Source organism: Amblyomma mixtum, chromosome 3 (assembly GCF_055824585.1).
Source record: "Amblyomma mixtum isolate Tamu chromosome 3, ASM5582458v1, whole genome shotgun sequence".
In the NCBI taxonomy this organism is placed as follows: domain Eukaryota; kingdom Metazoa; phylum Arthropoda; class Arachnida; order Ixodida; family Ixodidae; genus Amblyomma; species Amblyomma mixtum.
Window position 1 is genome coordinate 433819973 of NC_143014.1, and position 8759 is coordinate 433828731.

Genomic DNA, 8759 nt, shown 5'->3' on the forward strand with positions numbered 1-8759 from the left:
TCTTGTGTAATGCCATCACTTGCAAAAAGTGCCTCTGCCACAAAATGCGGGTCTTACCGGCGTCAACATATCATGTCTTCCTGTTCATGCACGTGTAAATATTGCTGTTTTCTGCTCTCTCGAGTGTGTCAGGCTTGTACCTCTTGTCACTGACACACATAACAATGTTAGTCGATTTGTTCTGTTAACATTTCAGTTTTGCCACATTAAAGCGCAGTGATATATTTGTTGGAAGCTTCAAATTCAAGCTGCCTGATATAGAGAGATATGGCCTGCTAAATTATTTCATTTGGTGCACTTTAAAGGTATTTCAAAATACTGCGCTATAAGCTTCGTAGCTCTCACTGCTGCTCTGCACAGTGCCTGAAAAATTTACGCATGAGCCTAGGTAGGCTGAGATGTCACTAGAAACACATTAAGTACTTCCCTGCAAATTTCCAAACACCAGCCATTGACAGTTGTGATTTTTACACTGCTGAAATAACACTCGTGTATTTAGTATTTGCTTTTTATGCCGAAAGTGAAGCTAACGTGTAAACATGTATGCTCGGTAATGCCTGTTTAATCGAGAAAGATGTGCTGGTCTTCTGCTGTTCTTACGATCCAGTTCCCTATGTTTTCTTTCGCGTATATTTTGATAGACCATGTGGTCACTGAATGTATGGTCCACCATATTCTGTCTATGGACCTGATATGTACTGTGGTTAAAAATTCACACAAGGGTCAGTTTTTTCGTTGACATTTGACTTCCCTAGCTCGTGTAACTTTCTCAGTGGATTGGTGCACTACCAGTGCTTATTATTAGCAATTAAGCTTTCTTTGAGGCCATTTTATTTTGTTTTTTTGCTAGCAAGGACCAAAGCAAATTCCCAGTGTTGTACTCATTCATGCATCTTACAGAGAATTTCAGTATCACTTTATCGATTCCACATTCATGCCAGGCTTGGCAACCAGCTTGGCTTGTACACTGAGCTCAGATACAAATGTGTCATCGCCGTATTCGTGGCAGTGTCGCGAGGATATAGGCTGGCCACAGGTAATGTTCATGACTTCACAAAGATAAGCTACTTAGCTACACTACTGAATGAGTATATTGCTAACAGGAACACAGGCTTTACTTTTAACTCTCTCACACAGTGTTTAGCTGCCTCAAAGTTACACGTGGCGTATGGACAAGCCCTAATGCTTGATTGGTAGCTCGCTAATCTTCCTGCATTATCTCATACGAAGTACTGGTTAGTGCAGGCTGATCACCTTGTACGCAGGAATGCACCTTGTGTGCAGTCCAAGATAACGTAGGCTGATTTTCAACATACTTCGTACGCTGAAAACAGATGGTCTTTGCCCTGTCAGTGCTTGGCGCTTGCAAGTGGGCTGCAGAGATTGCACAAATTCATCGCTAGATTTTTTTCTTACGGGTCACAGCCAAGCAGTACTTCACTGCATATGTGTGAGTGCATACACATGCTTCCTCGTAGTGTCACATTTCAGTAGAGCCGTTTAGCGCTGATTCATGAGCAGAGTGCTAATCTTGGCACGAGGCAGCTCTCTTGTGCCAAGTGTCCCCACTAGAGTGTTTGCCAATCGTCCCACATACGCTGCTAAAGCACGAATCAAAGTTCTTCTCACATTTTCACTCGACCAAGTGCGCATTGCGCAGTATCCGCCACTGTTTCTACTTTGTTCTTTTTCTAGGTGCACCGATAGTAGGTCTGATTGCATTGATGCTAGGAGGTATGTACAAAGCCTCTCCCGTGCCCACATTAGACCATGCCACCAGCTAGCTGTATTTATGCTTCGTTCAAGGAAGCATGCAGAGACTTGTTCCCACTGTGCATTGGCTGCAGTGTCCAAGCGTGCTGTCTTCCTTGTTAGCTCTAAGGCGCTGCATAACTTTCTTTCAAAAAGAAAGCAAAAGATGCAGCTGCTCTGAAGCATATGCCACTTTATGCCTGGGATCTGACACCAGTTCTACTCTTGAAGTTAAGCAGATAACTGTGGGTGGATGAGCTTTAGGTGTGCATGGCAGCTGGGGCACTGCTAAAGGTGTATGTAAGAGAGAGAGGTTTTTTTATAATTGCAAGAAGAGTGCTGTACATATAGGCCAGGTACTTGAGGGTGAAATACTGTGGTCCTGAATATGATGGCGTAAAGCATATTCGCTGTTGCTGTCAGCAAGACAGAAATACAGTATGCTAAATTCTAATGTAGCATAATGCCTCTAGTAAGCAAGTACACGAAAATCGAAGGATGCTTTGGGTGTTTAGAAATGACCAAAGTAGCAGTTAATCAGGTTAGAGGATTGATGGCACAAAGCGAAAGAGTCAAATAAGTAATGAAGAGAAGGAAAAGGATAGAGCAGTTTAAACAGAGATTAAGTTTTGATTTATACTTACCGGTGCGGTGACAACTGTCATGCCAGCATCAGTGCAGGCGGCAGCTTAGGTAAACGCTGTGACAGTGAAGAGCAAGCAGAACAGAATGTTTGCAGTTGAAACTACGACATGTAACTGTTCTGCCGTGATATATAAGACCATTAGAAGCAAGGCTGTCTTGTTCAATACCACCGTGTCTAAGAACAGGTACAAGACAAAACGCCAATTCACCATAGGCTGAACCTAACCAAGTGAAAATCAGAGCTGCTGGGGAGAAATTGTGAGCTGGCGTGAAGTTGAGTGCCGGCCGGCATTTTTGGGACCAGAAAGTGCAGTGAAAACCCGGGCATTTTGCTAACCCTCTTATCGCCAACTGGTTCCCGCGTACACTGTGGAAGCCAGTCTTAATACTCACAGATCGCGCCCGTGGTGTCAGGTCAAAATTGCAGCGATTAGGTGCGACATCGTGTGCATCAAGATGACGTAGTTGCGTTTGTTCAGTTCTCAGAGTTTCGAAAGCCGAGAGCAAATTTAATGAATGATCTTTGTGAAGTGAAATGAAGGTTTGTCCCTCCAAAGCGAAGGCTTCAGACTCTTGTCCGGTGCATAGCGGAGCCCGCTATGCCAGTGGAGCGCGTCCCATAAATCCTCCGAGGGCCTGGTTTGCTGTGCAGTGTAGGAACCGGTCACATTAACAGCTAGTGCTGCTTCGCTGTAGAGGATGTAGCTCCCCATTCGAACAGTATTGTGAACAGGTCACGATGTGTCAACCTTTCGCCGGTAACAAGTGGGTGGCTGGCTTTGAGCACTGCTGCCCAAGCTAGCGATGTGGCAGCACTACTACAGCTCGTAACCATGCGCGTTGAGTTGGTCGGCACTGATTTAAGTGCTGCAGGCCCCGTTTTTAGCCGCAGTACGGTAGTATTAAATTGGCCTCCCGGCTCTCTGCCTGGACAAAAGCTGACTGATCCACCCGTAGAGACAGGATAGCACGCGAGAAAGGAAACGGAGCCATTCTTTTTGCAGTTCTGGTTCCCGTGGTGCATGGAGAAATGGGTGTGTTCAATTTGCGACATATCTCCGAGACGGTGACTATACTGGCGGTCAACTTCCGGTGGCTCTACAGCCAAGGCTGGGCAGGAAAGGGAAGGAGACGGGCCATTGGTGACAGTGACACAGCATTGTCACCATGCTGTGTCGCTGTACCAAGTAATCCGGCCAGCAAATGAGAGGGACCACAGTCTTTTGGCCGGTTACTGTGCAAAACCATCAGACAGCTTTAGAATAGGGGAACTCGATCAGTTAGGGGTATAGGGGAACAGCTGGGCACTTGTGTGCATGTGCAGAACAAGACTTTTAGAATAGGAGAACCCTATCTGTTAGGGGGACGATGGGGTGTCAGTATGCATACGAAGGACAATAACACCCCTGCTGTGAGAGTTATACCCGTGCCACACGGACAGACTTAATGCCATTAAGTGCTTACTGCCTTAAGTTTTAATGGCATTCATGTGGTGCCACATGCATAAATTTAATGGCATTAGCCTTACTGCCATTCGCGACCTACTGAGTTCGCCACAACTCATTCGCCCGTGCAATGTGTACTCTCGGTGTACTCTCGTTCCCATTCCACACACAGAAAAGCATGCAGCTTTGTTAGTAACAACTGCCTAACCAGTAGGAAATGGTTAATTCTTAACTTTCAGTCCGATGAGGCATCTATACCGCATTTTCGATGCGAAGAGCGCCATTTTAAACAGCCTTATTGACAGGTACTCTCAAGTTATGTGCTGACATGCGAGTTTATGCCTACTTTTTCGACTTGTAAAGCAGGAACAGCCGTATTTTCTGGAAAATCGTTTTTACATTATATTTGAACAACATTCCCGATATACTGTGCTCATTAAGAATGTTTATATTCAGATGAAACTTTTAACTACATTGCAAGCGTTATCACCATCGTCACTTCCAATAATGGCATTAAATGTGGACGTGTAGCACCAACTCCAGAAATAATGGCATTAACAAACTTAAGGCCTTAAGCATTTACTGCCATTTCTTGTGCGCGTGTGGCACGGGTATTATTGTTTTCCGAACGCGAACTGGCGCCCCGCTATTCCCTCATCCCCCTAACCGACAGGGTCCCCCTATTCTAAGGATCTCTATTCTTTGCCCTCACCTGCCATGCCTTGACCGCTGCTATCTTTCCAGGCCAGCTGGTGGGGTCAATGGCTAAACACATGTTAAAGCCTTCAGCCTTTCCTGCCTGGCCTTGGCTGCAGATCCACTGGAAGTTAACTTCGAGAATAACTGTGCTAGAATTGCACTCGCTCAGTGAAGTCCCGCTAGGTCAACTACGAATATCAATATGAAAAGGAATGCGAGTCCACGGCGGCACGTGGCAATGCAAGCCGATTGTGCGCTTGTGGCTGTTCTAATCATTGGAGGCACGCCCTCTCGAGCTTTCTTGCCGTTTGCGTTAGAAAGTGGTGTGGCAGGCTTTTGAAATAGAAGGCATGCCCAGTTGTGCTCGGGACGAGGTGGGCATCCCATATTTAGAACAGGCGCGCGATCGGTTTGCATCATCACAAGCTCATGTGTTCCTTTTAATACTTCTACCTGCAGGCTTATGCAATGGGCGATGCGGGGGAAGCAGCTTGTGCCAGTACCGTATGTTGTGTGATGACCATAGACGGGCTTCTCCCGGGCGAGTCATCAAGGACTCAGGTTGTACTGCCGGTGTACATTTGTCCGGTTTGCGTGAGGCTATCCGACGACCTTGAAGCTGCACACTGATTGCTTAAAATGAGTGCTTTCCCTCCTGCATAGAAATGAGCTGGTAGTAGGAGCGTTATATGGCGCATAATTTGCCACTACGCTTAGAGCTATTTGAATAACCTACACACTAGCAGCCTGCAGCCTGTCGACGTACGGTAGCTGGGCATCTGCACTTCTGCGTCTGTAGCGGCATCCGGTTTTCATACTTACGATCGAGTTTCCTCTTGAAACTTTTGCATCCAAGTCCCATTGCTTTGTTGCGGTTTCACCGTGCAGTCGTCTGTGGGAAGGCACTACAGCACAGTTGCAGCCTTTTTAAAATGCTAGATTGCATTGTGTCAGTCATCAGTATTAACAGTTTCTGTGGTAAATTTCTTATTCAAGGCTGCCAACTGCAACAGGCCAGTACTCACAAAGTCCTCGTCTCTTCATCTCGGTGCAGGAGAACAGGGTGCATCTCACAACTCGTGTAATAAGGCCAGACATTCCATGTAACCGTAGAGTTGCAACAAGCACATGAACGAGAGGCCCTGATACGATGCTGCACCCTTTGCAATCGTGTACTCGAACAGCTGTGGCTTTTTGCTGTGCCACCCAGAAATCTGCAACTGAAATCAGCCTGACGATATCGGTTTCATTTGAAATAAAATGACGAGTCTGGATGCTGATTAAGGCAAAAAAAAAGAAAATCATATAATGAGTGACCGTCTATTTCACTTTTCAAAATGATGATTGTATAGCACCATCTTTTCTTTTTCGTAGAAAGCTTTAGCACACTGCATACATCTGCCGAACAAAGCATGCGCAGGCCTTCAGGGCCTATCTCCGCATGCGCTGTATTAGGTATCGCTGTGCTGTCTGCTTAAGCTCTCTGCGAAAAGTAGAAACTGACTCATGATGATAATGATGAGTGCATTAGATGCGTCATTTAGATGGCAAATTACGCTAATGCCACCTCGGAAAGCAGTGACATGCATACATTAAAGTTGTGCACTGCACGCTTTATTACAACACCAGCATCGCTTATAATCGCCTCGCAAAATCCTGTTATTTTGGGCAGCTAGCATTCGGTGTTTTTATTCCACACTGTGGACCATTGTTAGGCTGCATGAGCTTGTCCAGAGGGCAGGGGTGAGAGGCAAGTGTCCTGGACTTGCTTCACGCCCATTCTAAATAGTGAGCATGTCTTTTTGTTTCTGCCAGAAGCTTTAGCAACTACCTTTTCATGCGATCTGTGGTCTTGCCAGCGCCTCGCTGCGAATTTCTTCTGCGACCCAGGGCATTTGACCTCTGTGAGGAGCATGTGACGGACTTGGCCGCACTGGCGATGTGGAACAGTTTTGGAATGCCTAGATTGAGGTCGCAAAGAGAGAGCGGGAAAGAACCTTCTTGTTCAAAGTCTTTGCAAAGCGTTGAAATAAAACTGTCAACAGTTTCTGGTTTCACTTTTCTTCATCGCATGTCCGCTGACTCTGGTGCTGGACTGGGGCTGTGGTCCCGGTGAAATAAGGGAGGCATACTGCGCACAGTGCGACTGCTTGATGGCTTGACCCTGAACCATCAGCGTGAAGAAAAAAAAAGTTCATGAGAGAGTGTCACGTGACAGTTTTGCAGCCATCACATAAAAAAAGTCGGCAGAGAGACTTAAGACTGTTAACGTGTGGGAGTGCAAAAGCGTTTATGGTTCACTGTTCATTGCATGAGCAAACAACCAGCCGCAATGAAATCGAGGAATGAAAAGTGAGCGTATGACACCACCCAGAACACTGTACGATGAATGGTTGCATTATAGTTGATGCGAAAGCTGATTGGGAAGGCATACAATTGAAGGTGTATATATGTCATCGGTTCGAATCCCTGTCTCAAGCTAGCCTCCAACTTGACTAGCAGATGTAAGCTATATGCAGCGAGAAATTGTATGACACCACTCGGACAAAACGGTTGCATCACAATTTTGGTATGAATGTCAGGAAAACTGGCGCCACATGGAGGCTAGCCAATGGCAAGTATATGTAGGCGATTGTATGTATAGGATTGGCTGTATAGTGGTGGTGCTCGTCTTGTGGTTTGTGAGGAGTGGTGGTGTGTTCTGGGTGGTATCATACGTGGTGCGTGTGTGTGCCACCTCAAACTGAAAGGCACGTTTCTCACATCATCCAAAAAACTCAATTCCCGATCTCTCAAGCCAGTGAAATCACCATCCACAAATCTCGAGGATGAACCTGCAATTCATTCGTACAATTCAAAGAACGTTAGTGCATGTACAGTCTTTGTCAAAAGTAACCAGGCTGCATGGTTTGCTTCTAGCTCGTACAGTGGAGCCCTTACAGCTTCCCTGAAACTGAAATAGTGGTTAAAGGTAAGGATTGGGGATCTTCTTACTTTCCAACACCTTTTGATCTTTAGGAAAGCCACAAGGGCTCCTCTATACAAGCTAGAAGCAAACCATGCAGCCTGGTTACTTTTGACAAAGACGGTACATACATTACGCAAAAGGAATGCACCCAGGGACAGTAATGCTTTCGCGTTCCCACATGCAAGTCTTGTCTATGCCAAATTTTAATTTCTTTGCTCTGCCATAAGTCATATTGGAGTCAATCAAGCAAGCACAGTACTGCTGTATTGTGCCGAAACAGCCCAAGATGACATCCCTGGGACCTCCTATGCGGGATATCCCTGACTGGGACATCCGCAGCATGCCGCTGTCAAGTACTGTGCGGTGTACCAGTACATTTGGAGTTTTTTCACTTCCCTGGGACAAGGTGTTTCCAGTGGATATGTTCTTTCTCTCCGAAGTACCGGCCGTACTTGTTAGCGCTTCCAGCGTAGACTGCAACCGTCAAATGTAAACGCGCCTCGCTCATCACGTTTGGCATGCAACTGACCGACCACCCTTACCTTCAAGCCTCATTCAGCCGCCAACCACACGGCGCGGTGGCTCAGTGGTCAGGGCGCTTTGGCTACCCGGGTTCGAACCCGACTGCGGCGGCCGTGTTTCCATGGAGGTGAAACGTAAAAGGCGCCCGTGTGCTGTGTGATGTCAGTGCAGGTTAAAGATCCCTACGTGGTCGAAATTATTCCGAAGCCCTCCACTATGGCACCTCCTTCTTTCTTCTTTGAGTCCCATCTTCCTTCCCTCACGACGCGGTTGAGGTGTCCACCGAGAAGCGTGACATTTACCTCGCTTTTTATTTCCTTATAACCAATCATTTAATTCGCGTCGGCGTAGCGCGGATGGTTTTTCGGCGCTGCTGCGAACCATCGACACGGGGCTCATTTATGAGCAGTGGTGTCTCATGCCGCAACTGAGAATTCCCTCAATTAGACCCAAATATCCCTCTTTCTGGCCCTTTCTCCCTGCAGTAGCCTGAAACCATAGAAAGGCGGGCCCATTCCTGTTCCTAAAATTCCCCGAAACCGCGTGAAAATTCCCTTTTCGCAAAAATTTATCCCTCAAATTCCCTAAAAAATTCTACTGATTGGATTAGCACTCTAAAATATGAGCCGCTACTCTACGATCCCCTTTTGTGTGGTGGCGTGGTGACCCCCTGGAACTACCAGACTGGCTACGGGACGAAGGGGCAAGAAGGCCACTGCGCGAATCGC